This window comes from Phascolarctos cinereus, unplaced genomic scaffold (genome assembly GCF_003287225.1).
Source record: "Phascolarctos cinereus isolate Bilbo 61053 unplaced genomic scaffold, phaCin_HiC Scaffold_5;HRSCAF=322, whole genome shotgun sequence".
Classification (NCBI taxonomy): Eukaryota; Metazoa; Chordata; class Mammalia; order Diprotodontia; family Phascolarctidae; genus Phascolarctos; species Phascolarctos cinereus.
In genome coordinates, this window is record NW_027555958.1 from 291,131,508 (window position 1) to 291,147,142 (window position 15,635).

Sequence of the window (15,635 nt, forward strand, 5' to 3'; positions counted from 1 at the left end):
TCTATCCACTATACCATCTAGCTGTCCCAGTCCAATATGTACTTAATAAAGGCTTGGTGTTTGATACGTTGCTGAGGGGAGCATGTTAGAGAGCTGTGATCATGGCTCAGAGAGGATATATGGCCCTTTTCCACTAAGGGACCCCATTTCTGGACTCATATATGGCCAATTCACGGTCTGGGGGAGCCTGACTTAGAGAAGAGTCTTTATTGTCTCCAGCTCTTTATGCCCCATCCTGGAAATCCAAGGGAAACTAGATATAGCTTAGAAATGACTTGTGTCTAGTGTCTCCCCAACAACAATTATTAGGGTACTCAACGTTAGTCTAGAACCTCCATTTTAAGAAGCACCAGGGACAGACATGTTTATTCCTTCCTTCCTATCTGGGATCTGCTCCTGATTCTTTGGAATTCTTTCTCCCCCATGCTCCCTTACAGGTCCCATCCTCCACTGTTTACAGCCTCTTTTTATGTGTTGTCTTCCCCTATTAGGATGTAAGCTCCTTATGGGCAGGAACTATTTTTTCTTTTTTGCTTTTATTTGTATTTCCAGTGCTTAGCACAATGTCTTGCACGTAGTATGAATTTAATAAATGCTTGTTGACTTGATGACTTGACCGGCTCAGATTGAAGAGAACCATGGTTGAAGAATGCTACCAACCTCTTGAAAGAGGTGACAGATTCAAGATACTCAGTGAGACATTTTTGGGTGTGGTCATTAATAGGAGAAAAGAAGATAAATGATGGAGGTGGGTGGTGGAGAGGTGATACAGGCTTGACCTCCAGTCCTATACCCCCAGGCACCTTTGGGACATTTCAAACTGATGTCCCATAGACATCTCAAATTCAATGTAGTCAAAGCAGAGCTCATTTTCTTTTTCCTAAAAGTCACCCCACCCTTGAACTTCTCTATTTCCTTTGAGGGCTCTACCATTCTCCCAAATTCCATAACCTTGGTGTTATCTTCATTTCTCACTCTCCCCTCACTCCACACATCTTTTCAGATGTCAAATCTTACCATTTCTTCCTCCACAGAATCTCTCACATCTGGCCTCTTCTCAAGTAAACAGAAGAAGACATAAAACACAATGAAGAAATACTATAAATCCAGAAAAAGAGAATAACTCTCTCTTTCTACTGTTCTTCAGAAAGTACAAACAGAGACTCCAAGAATGGCTTGTCCACAAGAACTCTAAGAATGTTGAGAAGAATTGAAGCAAGAGATAAAAAGTGAATTATAAATTGAATTAGATCCTTTCAGGAAAAAAAAAGTTAGAAGGAAAATAAACATCTTAGAAAAGGTACTTACTAAAATAGTGTACTCTCTGAAAAACAAAATGGAGCAAACAGAACTTAATTTTATGAGACAAAAAATATTTGAACCAAGTCAAAAGACTGAAAAAAATTAAAGAAAATATATACCTACTATCTTTTTCCCACACTTATTTATTTTATTTTTAATTTATGGAATAAAACAAGCATTTCCATAACATAATTAAAAAATGATTGCACATGAAACTGTAAATCTATTGTGTACAACTTGCTATTCTTTTAAACTATATAATAAAGTTAGCATGCAAATGTCTTTTTTCTCTTTTTTTCTCCTTCCCTCCCCCCAGAGATGATTGCCATCATACACAAATATGTATGTATGTATGTATGTATACATATATGTATATTATGTAAAATTATTTGATACAAATTTCCATTAATCAGTTCTTTCTCCGCATGCAGATAATATCTTTCTTCATATGTCCTTTATAGTTAATTGGGAGATTTATAATAGTCAAAATGACTTATTTTCTCAATGTCATTCTTAAAACAATATTGCTGTTACTATATACAATGTTCTCTTGGTTCTACTCATTTTGCTTTTCATTATTTCACGCAAGTCTTTCTATATTTTTCCAAGACCATTGAGCTCATCATTTCTTATAACAGTAGTATTCCCTCACAATCATATACTGCAACTTGTATCTATTATCAAAGACAGCTGATCAACTCCAAAAGGAAAAGGTAAAGACTTACAATCATGAGTAACTTATCCTGGGGAAGCTGCATAGTGTTTTATAGGAAGGCTTCTTAAACTTTTTCCACTCATGACCCCTTCAGTGCTTTTTAAACTATGGGTCACAATCCCATCTGGGATCACAACCCATAGTTTAAGAAGCGCTATTCTATAGGGCAATAAAAATGGACCTTTAACAGCATGGTGGACTTTCAAAAGACCAAAGCTTTGTAGAATCTTTTTAATACAAACACAGCAGACAAGGGAAACCTAGAAGGATTGGATTTGAGCAACTGAAAGGTCTAAATGATGATAGTGGTAACATGCAGGGATTGGGAAGAGTAGTGGGTTTAAGAAGGAAGGTAGAATCAGGAAAGGAATAGTCATAAGCAAAACAAACTTCAATTTCAGAGGATATAGATACAGAGGAATCAAGGCGAGAAAAATAAAGTACAAGAAACAGGCAAAAAAACAAAGAAGAGTGGAAAGGTATCAGACCACCTCAATTATGTATCTCTCAGTTGATCACATTCCTTTTCTTTCACCATTTTCTTCTGAGTACAGATGGTGAGAAGGGAATAAAGGAATGAGGTATAAGAAGACATGGTGGAAGGAAAGATACAATTAACAATCATAACTGTGCATGTGAAGGGGATGAACTCACCCAAAAATAGAGAAAAGTGGCAGAACGGATTAGAAAATACAATCTAAGAATATGTATTATAGTTTTAAAAAATGAAAACATAAAGATTCACAATTACTTAAAATGAGGAGTTGGAGAAGAATTTATTATGTTTCAGGTGAATTAAGAGAAAAAACAAGTGTAGTGATCATAACCTAATTCAAAGCAACAATAAAAATATATGTGGTTAAAAGAGATAAAAAAAATAAGTTATAGTATGCTGAAAGTTACCATAGATAATGAATAATATCAGTAGCATCCAAATATTTAAATAAAAATTTAGTGGAGTTATAGGGAGAAATAATCAATAGAACTATAATATTTGGATAGTTCAATGTGTTTCTTTCTGACATAGACTATTCATTTCTTTAAAAAGAGAGAGAGATAAACAACCAAGAAGTTAAAGATGAATAAAATTTTAGAAAAGATAGATATCAGGTAATTCGTAAATGGGAATAGGATATATGTACATGCGTATGTGTGTAGACATATAATATATATGTCTACATACATACACGTATATATACATACATAAATAATTCTTTTTTCATCTCGCATGTCACCTTTATTTTCAAAAAATGCTCAAGAACCAGAACATAAAAACTTCATAAACAACTTTTTTAAAAGCAGAAATATTAAATATATCCTTTATTGAGTACAACTCTATAAAAATTATAGTCAATTAATGGTATTGGAAGAAAGGACTTGAACTTGAATGGAGACTAAATAATTAAATCCTAAAGAATTGGTGGGACAAAGAGCAAATCATAGAAACAATAGATAATTTCATCAAAGAAAATGACAAGAATGAAGTAAATTTTCGAAAACTTTTGAAATGCAGCCAAAGACTTCCTTAAGGGAAAATTTATATCTCTAAACACCTTTATCAACAAAAGATGAATTGGACATGCAATTCAAAAGAACTAGAAAAGCAATAAGTCAAGGAAAAAAGCTCCCTCTGAACAAAAACAATACAAATAGTTAAAATAAAGAAATAAACATAATTGAAAGGGAAAAAAAAACCTCATTAAATTGATGAAAAAATTGGGAGCTAGTCTTTTTAGGGATAAGTCATTAGCTAAATTGATTTTTTAAAAGATAGGAAAATCAATCTGCCAATAGCAAAAACGAAAAAAAAACTCACAACAAATGAGAAAATAATTAAATTTTATTAGAAACTATTTTGACCAATTATATGCCAGCAAAAAATGGTAACTTAAAATCGGGTAGAGATGGAGATGATTCTGAAAGAGTAGTCATAATGATCACCCAAGGAAAACCCCAAGTTCAGTTCAAATTTGTATTGGTTGGTGATGGAGATACTGGAAAAAAACACATTTGTAAAATGTCACTTGAATGGTGAATTTGAAAAGAACTATGCAGCCACTTTCGACATTAAGGTTCATCCCCTTGTGTTCCATACTAACAGAGATTCTACTAAATTCAACATATGGAATACAGCTAGCAAAAAGAAATTCAGTGGTCTGAGAAATGGCTGTTATATCCAAACTCAGTGTACCATTATAACGTTTGATGTAACATCAAGAGTTATTTATGGGGCAGCTGGGTGGTACAGTGGATAGAGCACAGGTCCTGGAGTCAGGAGGACCTGAGTGCAAATCTGGCCTCAGACACTTGACACTTAACTAGCTGTGTGACCTTGGGCAAGTCACTTAGCCCCATTGCCTAGCATAAATAAATAAACGAAAATTTAAAAATAAATAAATTAAATGGGGAAATAATATTGTTTTAAAAGTTACTTACAAGAATGTACCTAACTGATATAGAGATCTGGTATGAGTATTATAAAATAAAGTCCTGTATCTCAACAAAGTTGATAATACAGACAGAAAAGTTAAAGTAAAATCTATTATCTTCCATAGGAAGAATACTCTCTGGTACTATGATATTTCAGCCAAAAGTAACTACAACTCTGAAAAGCCTTTCTTTTGCATGGCTAGAAAATTTATTAGAGACCTTAATTTGGTGTTTGTTGCACCTCTGGAGGTTGTCATGGACCCAGCAATGGCAGCATGGTATGAGCAGGACTTACAGATTGCTCAGACAGCTACACTCTCTAATGCGGATGAACTATAAGGGTATGAAACCAGAGCCCAATGTCAGAATTACAGTTTTATAGGCAACTAACTATCCTGTGATGTCAGTGGTATAGTGTGCTTGTCACTTTATTATATATCTGATCAAAACATGTGCTTAATCTTTGGGATGCTGATAGAGATAAACATGATTCAGTGTGACTATAGCTGTGTGTATTTTATTTTTATATATATATATAACATGTATATATATACACATATATGCACACACACACATATATATATAATTCATATTTTGGATCATGTATATTTGGCTATTTTAGACTGTAATTATGTCTCCCCTGAGTTTCAAATGTTCCTGCTACAATTTCATCATGATACTCAGTGATGAACCTTGTTTGTTACTGCCTTTCCCATTTCTTTTTTGTTTGGATCACAATAAAGTTGTATTTTGAATATCTAAAAAATAAAATGGATAAACATTTACAAAAACACAAAATACTTAGATTATCAAAAGAAGAAATAGAGTTTAAGTAATCTGAACTCAGAAAAAGAAATTAAACAAACCATTCAGGAATTCCCAAAGGAAAGAAAAAAATAAGATCAGATAGCTTTATGAGTGAATTCAATCAAGCATTCATAGAACAATTTATTCCAACATTATGTGCTGTTTGCAAAAATGAGGAACTATGCATCCTACAAACTCCTTCTATGAGACATTATGGTCCTGATACCCAAACCAGGGAGAGATAAAGCAGATAAAGAAATATGTTGACCAATATAATTAATGAATACTGATGCAAATAGATAGATAGATAGATAGATAGATAGATATAGATATATGTATATATTTAATTAAATATTAGCAAAGAACCTACAACAGCCTACAAACCACCTATGACCTATTTAAAAAGTCATACATTATGATCAGATTAGATTTATAGTACAAATATGAGAACTGGTTCAATAGTAGAGGAATTATAAACGTATTAGGCCATATTAATAACAAAAACAATAGAAATCACATATATTAATAAATGAAGAAAAAGCTTTGGATAAAAAACAGCAGTCTTTAATAGTAAAAGGGGCTAAAAAGCATAGGAATAAGTGGATTTTTTTCTTAAGTCCATAAGTAGTATACATCCAAGACCAATCTAGTATTATCTATAATAGAGAAATACTAGAGGCTTTTCCAATAAGATTGGAAGTAAGGCAAGGCTTTCCATTATTACTATTAGAAATAATTCTAAAAACACTAACAATAGCAATAATATAAGAAAATAAAATTGAGAAAATAAGCACAGGCAAAGAAGAAACAAAATTAATCAACTTTTGCGATTATATAATCATTTATTTCAGAAGTTCTTAACTTTTTTTTTAGTTGTAGACCCTTCTGGCAATCTGGTGAAGCCTACAGACCCATTCTTAGAATTATGTTTTTAAAATAAAATTAATAGGGTTAAAAATAAAAGTCATATTGAAGTACAGCAATCAAAATATTTTTTATGAAAAGTTCACAGAATCTAGGTTAATAGCCCCTGGATTAGAGACCCTCACAATTTTAACTAAAAATAAAAACAATAATTTCAGCAAATTAGCAGGAAATTATTTAAACTCCACAAATCATCAGCCTTTCCTTATGTTACAAAAAAAAATCATAAAGATATTAAAAAAGAAATTCCTTTCAAAACAGTTACAGAATTTATAAAATACCAATGAATTTTTATACATATACATACATATATATACACATATATGTCTCATTCTGCACTCTAAGTCTTTTACCTCTCTATCAGGGAGTGGGTAGCATGATAGAATGAGTAATCATCAGTCCTCTGGAATCACGGTTGGTCATTATGCTGTTCTTTACATTACTGTCATTATATAAATTGTTCTGGTTCTCACTTTCCTCTGCATCAGTTCATACAAATCTTCTCAGGTTTCTCTTAAACTATCCCTTTCAACAGTTCTTATAGCACAATAGTATTCTATCATATTTATATATCATAAGTTGTTCAGCCGTGTCCCAGTTGATGAGCACTCCCTCAGAAAGAGCTGTTTTTTTACACATCCTTAGAATTTGTTTTGCTTAGCAGTAATCCCTGCCTTAATCTACTCTCTCTAATTCCCACATTTCCCTTCTTTCCTTTCCTTCTTATTTTCCCGTTGAGTGAAATGTAAGTTCTGGGCAATTTTCTTTTAAGATATCATGAAATATGTTGTCCAGGCTCGCTCTTTCTTTCTTTTTTCTTTCTTTCTTTCTTTCTTTCTTTCTTTCTTTCTTTCTTTCTTTCTTTCTTTCTCTCTCTCTCTTTCTTTCTCTCTTTCTTTCTTTCTCTCTTTCTTTCTTTCTTTCTTTCTTTCTTTCTTTCTTTCTTTCTTTCTTTCTTTCTTTCTTCTGTCATAGCTTTCAGGAAGTCCAGTGATTCTTAAATTTTCTTTCCTTTATCTATTTTTCAAGTCAATTGATTTTGCTATGATACCTTACATCTTCTGTTTTTAAAAATCTTTTGACTTAGTTTTCTTGCTATCTTATGAAACCATTGGCTTCTATTTGACCTTTTCTGATTTTCAGGGAGTTTATTGGTTGGGCAAGGTTTTGTACCTCTTATGCCAAACTGTTAATTCTCTTTTCAATTCTTTCTTTGATAGCTCTCGTCTCTTTTCCAACTTTTTTTCCCCTCAATCACTTTTATTTCATTTACAAAAACATTTTTAAACTCTTGATTTGTCTCTTCCAGGAATTCTAGTTGAGTTTGTGCCCAAGCTGTGGTTTTCTTTAAGGCTTTGATTATAGATGTTTTAAAGTAATTCTTTTCTGGGTTTGTGTTTGAATGTCCTTGTCATTACAATAGCATTTTATGGTGAGATTCTTGTTTGTTTATTGTTCCAGTTGACTTTCTGATTTCTGGCTTTATATTAGGACTGGGCTTGCCCCAATTCTGCAGAGAAAGTCTGGCCTGGTCCTGTTGCTTTTTAGGGGTATTGAGTTTTGTATTATTCCAGGATCTCAGGGACAGCTCAAGCTGTGGACCTGCAACCTACAAGTGCTCCTAAAGTGGTCTGATCCAGGGCAAAGTGTAATTACTGTCCCCCTGGTCTCAACTGCAAATTCCTGACCTGGGTTTGAGCAACAGTCCTGTGGACTTGCTGCATTTGGAGTTCCAACAGAGTGCTGCTTGACTCAGCTGCTATTAACCAGTTAGAAAGCTCTGATGGCTCAGTGTGACAGAACTGCAGGTTCCCCTTTGGTCTGAGATACCTTCCCTGGCTAGAGGCTAGAACTAAGACCCCAAATTACTCCTGGGGTCAGAGTCTATTCCACTTGCTTCTGAACTTGTTCCTTGCAGAGTACACAGCCTGTGGCTGGTAACTATTCCTTTCCTTTCCTTTCCTGGAACACCATTCCTTGGGTGCAAGTTCTTTCCTTGGTACATTCTAGATCTATGACTCAAAATTGTGTAATGAGTGACAGTGCTGTTCCTTGCATCCTATACAAATTTAGGTCCTTCTGTGCTGGATCTGGAACTTTTTCTTCCCCTGGTGCACAGCCTCTCCCTGCACTAGAATGCTCCACCCAGCAAACTTCTAGCCAGACCTTGTTTCCAGTGTCTACAGAACTCTGTCTGATTTCCTCTGTCAATCTGGGCTGAAAAAAAAAAAAAGACACTGTGATTTTTATCTTGGTCTGATGAGTTTTCTAGATCTATTTGGAAGAGCTGGTGGGATGGGGTTTGGGGTGGAAGCTCACTCTACTTCTTCCTTTTACTCTGCCATCTTGGCTCCCTTTCAAAATAAATTCTTTAAAAAACAAAAAGAAGCAAGATAGTATCTCATGGTCTAAAATTCTACATAGTTGGAAGACAACCAAGAAGGCCTGAATTTTAAGAATGAAATTATGAAGAAACTAAGAAACAATTCTGATCATAAAGAAAAAGGGAAGTCATCTAAAGAGATCAATGTTGGATATACAAGAAATTTATCATCTTACCTGGATTTCAATAGATATGTATAGGAGACATTCTCAGTTCAACTCGTCCACTTAGCCTCTAACAAATGAAAATCATTTGAGTTTTTCTCCAGGCTCTCCATACTCTTATCTCCCCTTTCCTCTCTTCATTGTTTCTACTTTTCCTTTTTCCTCTGCTCCACTTTTTTCTCCTCTTCCTGGCCACAATGTAGAAATGAAATATACTAGGTAGAATTTACTGAGCTTAATGACTAAATTTAGGGGTTCCTGTCTTAATTTAAATGTGGTTAATGTTTTATATTTCTGTAAGTAAAAAGGAAAGAGCTTTTGTTGTGGTAACACAGAACTGGAAATTGGAAATTAGAAGCCCATAGATTGTGGAATGTCTAAACAAATTGTAGCATGTGAACATAACGGAATACTATAGTGCTGTAAGAAATGGTGAACATGATGAATACAGAGAAGCATGGGAAGACAACATAAATTGATGCAGAGTTAAATAAGCAGAACTAAGAAAACAATATACACAATGACTACAAGGATGGAAGTAGACAACCACAGTAATAATATATATATCAAACCTAAATGCTATGGATTACAAAGGACCAAGCTTTGCTCTGAAGAAGACCTATGAGAAGACACCTCCTACTCCTACTCCCAAATTTTTTTGTGGAATTGGGGACCATGAGTGTGGAACATTGCATGTAACACTGAACTTTTTTGATGGACTGGTTAGTCTTATAGAACCTTTTTCTTTCCTCTTTTTTAAAAAATCTATATTCTAAGGAATGGCTTTCTGGGAGGGGTTAAAAGAGGGAAACAGGGGAAAAGCTAAGTGATCCAATAAGATGTATCAATAAAATTTATGGTTAAAAAACAGACATTATTCATCTCATCAAAAACATTCATAATGCCCCAGTAATTATGAGGTGTTTAGGTACATTTTTAATTTTTTTTTCCAATAGTAAGTAGGAGCAGTCACTGTAGGTTACCTATGGAAGTGTGAATTAGAGTATGTATAATCTAGAATAAATGTCTACTTGGACAGATAGATGAGATTCACTGTAACTTAAAACATATATATGTATATATGTAAATATATAGTGTTTGTGTAGATAAACATTTATATTTATTTATATGTATGCATATTATTTTTTCCAGATAGACTATAAGCTCCTTGAGGGCAAGAATTGGTTTTTGTTTTTGTATCCCCAGTGTCTGGCACATAACAGGCCCCTTAATAAATAAATACTTGTTGGTTCATTATCTAAACTTTGTATCTCACTTGGGGCTTAGAACAATGCTCTGCCTTCAGTGGTTGCTAATAAATGTTTGTTGAATTAAATTGAAAGAAATTGATTGACTCACATTAGGCACTTACTGGGCATGGACAGATCACCTGAAATCTGAATGGCACAGGTCCAGAAGAGGCATGACTTTTCCCTAATGACACTGTATGTTTCTTGGAAAGTGAACGCTGACTAAGGGCCCTGCTCTACTCTTTAGGCAAGAGTCCTATTAAGGTCAGAACTGTTGCTCCAACTCACAGGGATTCTGTTAGGCCAGCATTATTATCTACAATATTATCTACAATGTTATTCATCAACATGTCCATCACCATTTCCTCTCATAGAACCCAAAGTCCCAGAGGAACAGTAGGGATGATATGGTTGTAATTTTCTCCACATAGTATCTGATAGTGTACCAGAAATAATTTAGGAAGCTAGATCCCATTAATGAAAGAAAATGCAAAAGAAATCGGGATTGTTTAGCCAAAAGAAGAAAATGCTAAGGAGTGATGCTTATTGTCTTCAATTCCAAGGACAATTTTTATAAGGGGAATGCTGGGCAGCCCTTTGGTTCTCTGTGGACACAGGAGTTGTTCAGCTTAGGCTGTAATCTCATTTAAAAATTATTCAGTTATCTTGAGAGTGTTGGGATGGTATTTATTGTGTTGTTGTTCAGTTATTTTCAGTTGTGTCTGACTCTTTGTGACCCCATTTAGGATTTTCTTGGCAAAGATACTGGAGTGGTTTGCCATTTCCATCTCTAGCTCCTTTTATAGAGAAAGAAACTGAGGCAAACAGGGTTAAATGACTTGCCCAGGGTCACACAGCTACTAAGTGTCTGAAGCCAGATTTTAACTCAGGAAGATGAGTCTTCCTGACTCTAGGCCCAGTGCTCTATCTACTGTGCTGCCTGGTTGCCCTGGTATTTATTGTAGTGAGGCTGAAAAAGTGACATCTCTTACTTTTCTCCACACTTCTTCCTTTCCTCTCCTCCTTTCCTCTTCTAGCCTCCTTTCTTCCCAATGTCTCTTCTGCCTTTCTATTTCTGTCTCTCTCTCTCTCCAAGCCTCACCAAATTTCTATTATCCAGCAATTTTTTTTCTTTTATAGATGGCCACTTTCTTTGAACTCCCATCTCCTGGTTTCCATGAATCTGCCTCCTTTCTTCTCCCCACTCCTCTTCCCTTTCTTCAGGGTTCTAAGGGCCCATAGATCTGCACGGACCCACAGATTACAGCAGGCTCGGCACCTAAGTGTCTTTTGTTAAGTAACAGCATAACAATCACCCTCCTCGTACAGTCAGATTGATGCCATGTATGACTCAGTGTAGAGCACCACTACAATTAAGTCTAACCTTATCTTCAGCTGTCTTAATACTACACTTTTCTGTCAGATAATGTACCTGTAAACTATTCTCTCTCTCTCACTCTCTATTTTTTTTAAGGCAACTGGGGTTAAGTGACTTGCCCAGGGTCACACAGCTAGTAAGTGTCAAGTGTTTGGTCTGAGGTCACATTTGAACTCAGGTCCTCCTGACTTCAGGGTGGCTGCTCTATCCACTGCGCCACCTAGCTGCCCTGCTGTAAACTATTCAATGTAATGGGCTTATCTACACCTAATCTCATCCCTGTGCATCTGCCTGGCAATAGGAAGAGCGGACCATCTATGGCACCTGAATTTTCAACAAAGGGAACCTGCGAAATATCTTCTCCCATTCCCCCAGCTCCCAATGTATAAGCTCATTTCTTCTCTATCTTCATTTCTATCCTATTCTCTTTCTCTTTATGGTCTTTCTTCTCATCATCTTTCCTTTCTTTTATCTCTTCCTCCAAGGCTCAGCAACCTCCTCACGTTTATGACACACAAATATAGGGAAATTAAAAGAGAGATTAAAGAAAATGAGAAATATGAGGTACTGGAGGTGGATTAGGTTAGCCAAGAAAACAGAATACCTAATTGGTACCTGTTCTGGTATAGATAGAGAACTCTTCAGAGTAAATGAATGAATAAATAAAAAAAAAACCATTTATTATTTACCCTGTGCCAAGCAGTGTGTAATACACTGGTGGTACAAATACAAAAGCAGACAGTCCCTACCTTCAAAAAGCTTACACTCTAATAGAGGAAGACAACACTTATAGAAGAATTAGTTATTCAGTCAATAAACATTTACTAAATACCTACTATGGGGCAGTTAATGGCATAATGGATAGAGTGCTAGGCCTAGGGTCAGGAAGACTCATCTTCCTGAATTTAAATCTGGCCTCATATACTTACTAGCAGTGTGACCCTAGACAAGTCACTTCACCCTGTTTGCCTCAGTTTCTTCATCTGTTAAATGAACTGGAGAAGGAAATGGCAAACCACTGCAGTATTTGACTCCCAAATGAGGTCATGAAGAGTCAGACATGACTGAAACAACTGAACAACAATGAAAAAGTGTGGAAGGAAGGAGAAATGCACGGTTCAGACTGGCCTAGTGGAAAAAGCCTTACATTTGTGCTCAGAGGACCTGGGTCCAAGTTCAGGTTTGCAACCTATTTGTATGACCTTGGACATCAGGTTCCTTCTCCGTAAAATTTAAAAGTCACCTGCCTATAAAAGTCCATAAACTAACATTTTTTAAATTTTTAAATAATATTTTATTTTTCCCCCAATTATAAGCAAAAACCATTTTAAACATTTTTTTGAGTTCCAGATTCTCCCTGAGACAGTAAGCAATCTGATATGGGTTATACATGTACAACTGTATAAAAAATCTTTCCCTATTATATGAATTTGCATTTTGAACTTGCGTTTTAAAAAATTACAATAACTGCATTTGAATATAATTGGTTTCCTTAGTCATCCTGTGTGTTTTATTTTAATACATTTAAAAACATGAAAAGCTCCATAGGCTTCATCAGACTGCCTAAGAGATCGATCTCCCAGAAAAGGTTATAAATCCCTGGGATAGACGATCTCTTAAGTCTTTTACAATCCTAAACTATCATGCTATGATCCTCAGTGACATGGAGCCAGTTACCAAGGCAAAAAGGGGGACAAGAGGATGGGGACCTTGAACCTCCATTTATACCCCTAACCCTATATGACTTGACTATCCTTCTAAATGAAGCCATCTGAGAAGTGGGGGAGGAAATAAGCATTTGCCATGTCTACTATGTACCTGGAGTTTTACAAATATCCAACTGGATCCTCCTAACCCTATGAGTTGTTATATTATATATGTTACATAATTTCTAATAAAACACATATATTAACAAGTAAGTTGCTATATAATAATCTCCAGTTTACAGATGGGGCAAATAGAGATTGACTTACCCAGGGTGACACAGTAAGTATCCGGGGCTGAATTTGAACTCAAGTCTTTCTGACTCGGCCCAGCACTCTATCCATTGCACTGTCTAGTTATCTCAAGAAGCTCAGAAACCTTTTGGGCTTCAGCAATTTTAGCTTTATATCTTCACCCTGGCCATCCACCCTTCCCTCATCAGAACTAGGGTGCAGGGCTCAGGACACTGTTTCCATCATCCCAAGCACTCCAGTTTACCAGTATCTGGCTCCCATATCATCTCTCTCTCTCTCTCTCATACACACACACACACACACACACACACACACACAGAGCAGCAGCAGCAGCAGCAGCAGCAACAGCCCAGTGAGCAGAAGCAACCTGCTGGCCAACTGGGGCTTCTCCCAGTCTTGCCTGGAAACACTGCAGTGGCTGAGCTACAGCCAATAGTCCCAGCCCATGACCTTGTTTGCTCCCAAGCTTGGAAGGGCAGAGAATAAGGGAGTTGGAGTTGGACTCTGTCTTGAATAGCCTTCGGGAACCTCTTTCTTCAAAGACCCATCTGGAGACCCATTTCACATTAAGCTGCTCCTTGCTTCTCTCTCCATCCCAGGGCCGTGACTCTTTCTCCCAAGGTAGGTAAGGAGAGGCTTTCCTCTCTAGATCTTGACCCTTGGATCCCTGAACCTAAGCCCAGTACAGTCCCTGCCATCCTCATCCCCAGAAGGTTGTGAAGTCTAGGCATGGTACATCAGAAAGAGGGACAAACTTAAAAGTCACAGGATCAGAGTTCCAATCCTATCTCAGACACTTACTACTCGTGTGACCTTGAGTATGTTACTTAAAGATGGGGTAGGAATGGATGACCTCTGAGGTTCCTTCCAGATCTAGAATCATGTGACCCTGTGTACTCTGTCCTATCCCAGCTAAGGAGCACAGGTACATTGATTGTGACCTTTTCCTCCAGCTGTGCCTTCCTTTCTGAGATTAACTTACATTTACTATGCATGCATCTCAAATGTACCTTATTCTTTACATCCTGTCTCCCTAATTAGAATGTGATCTTTTTGAAGATAGCATTAGAAGGAATAAGGTGAGCTAGGTGGTATAGTGGATAAATGCTGGCCTGGAGTTAAGAAGATTCATTTTCCTGAGTTCAAATCTGACCTCAGACACTAGCTGCGTGATCCTGGGCAAGCCACTTAACATTGTTTGCCTCAGTTTCCTCACCTGTAAAATGAGCTGGAGAAGGAAATGGCAAAACCACTCCAGTATCTTTGCCAAGAAAACCCCAAAAGGGGTCATAAAAAGTTGGCCACAACCCAACAACAACAACAACTTATAGACCATAATTTCATTTGTAAAAGATAACAGTTTGTTTCCTCTTTGCTTATACATATTTCCTCTATTTCTATTTCTTGTTTTATTGCTGCAGTTAGCATTTCTAGCCCTATATCAAATAATAATGGTGATAACAGAATCCTTATTTTCCCCTTCTAGTTCTTACTGAAAAGGTTTCTAGCATTTTCCCATCACATATAATGTTGGCTCTGGGATTTAGATGGATATTATTAAGGGAATGTACAGGATTATCTCATTTATTCCTACACCTTTAGTGTTTGTAACAGAATTACTATAAATTCAAATCCAAGTCCTATAGTTTTCAAAAGCTTTTTCATCATCTTTTGATTTAATGATCTGTGCCACTAAATGCCACAGTGGATAAAGTGCCAGGCCCAGAGTCAGGAAGATTCATCTGGCAAATCACTACAGTATCTTTGCCAAGAAAATTCCAAAATGGAGTTACAAAGAGTCGGACACAACTGAAACAACAGATCGACAACAACAATTGATTTAATCATGAGAATTTTATTGTTATTGTATAAATTTCCCCTGAATTTCTTACATATATCCAACCTGGTCATGGTGTATAATTTTTAATATTTTGTTGTAGTTGCTGTGCTAATATTTTAATACTTTTGCATCAGTATTCATTAGCAAAATTGGTCTATAGTTTTTTTCTCTGCTTTGTCCTTGGTTTAGCTTTTAAGACAATATTTGTATTCTACAAGGAGTTTAGTAAGATTTCTTCTTTTCTTCTTCTTTGTAAATAGTTTATATAATATTAAAATTAATTATTCTTTGAATGGTTGAGAAAATTCACTTGTAAAAACTACTGATCCTGAGACTTTTTCATTTGTGAGTTCATTTAAAGTTTGCTTTATGCTTTCCTAGAATGGAGTCACGTAAGTTTTCATTCTTTTTACATTAATCTATATATTTTATGTTTTTGTAAATATTCATCCATTTCCTCTAATTTTGTTGATCTACAAATAGA

The 15,635-nt window shown here is 35.8% G+C and overlaps 1 pseudogene; it reads left to right on the forward strand.

Annotated features, from left to right (window-relative positions):
- Positions 1–3,950: 3,950 nt before the first annotated feature.
- On the forward strand, positions 3,951–4,786 carry LOC110215647 (GTP-binding nuclear protein Ran-like; annotated as a pseudogene).
- The last annotated feature ends 10,849 nt before the right edge of the window (positions 4,787–15,635 follow it).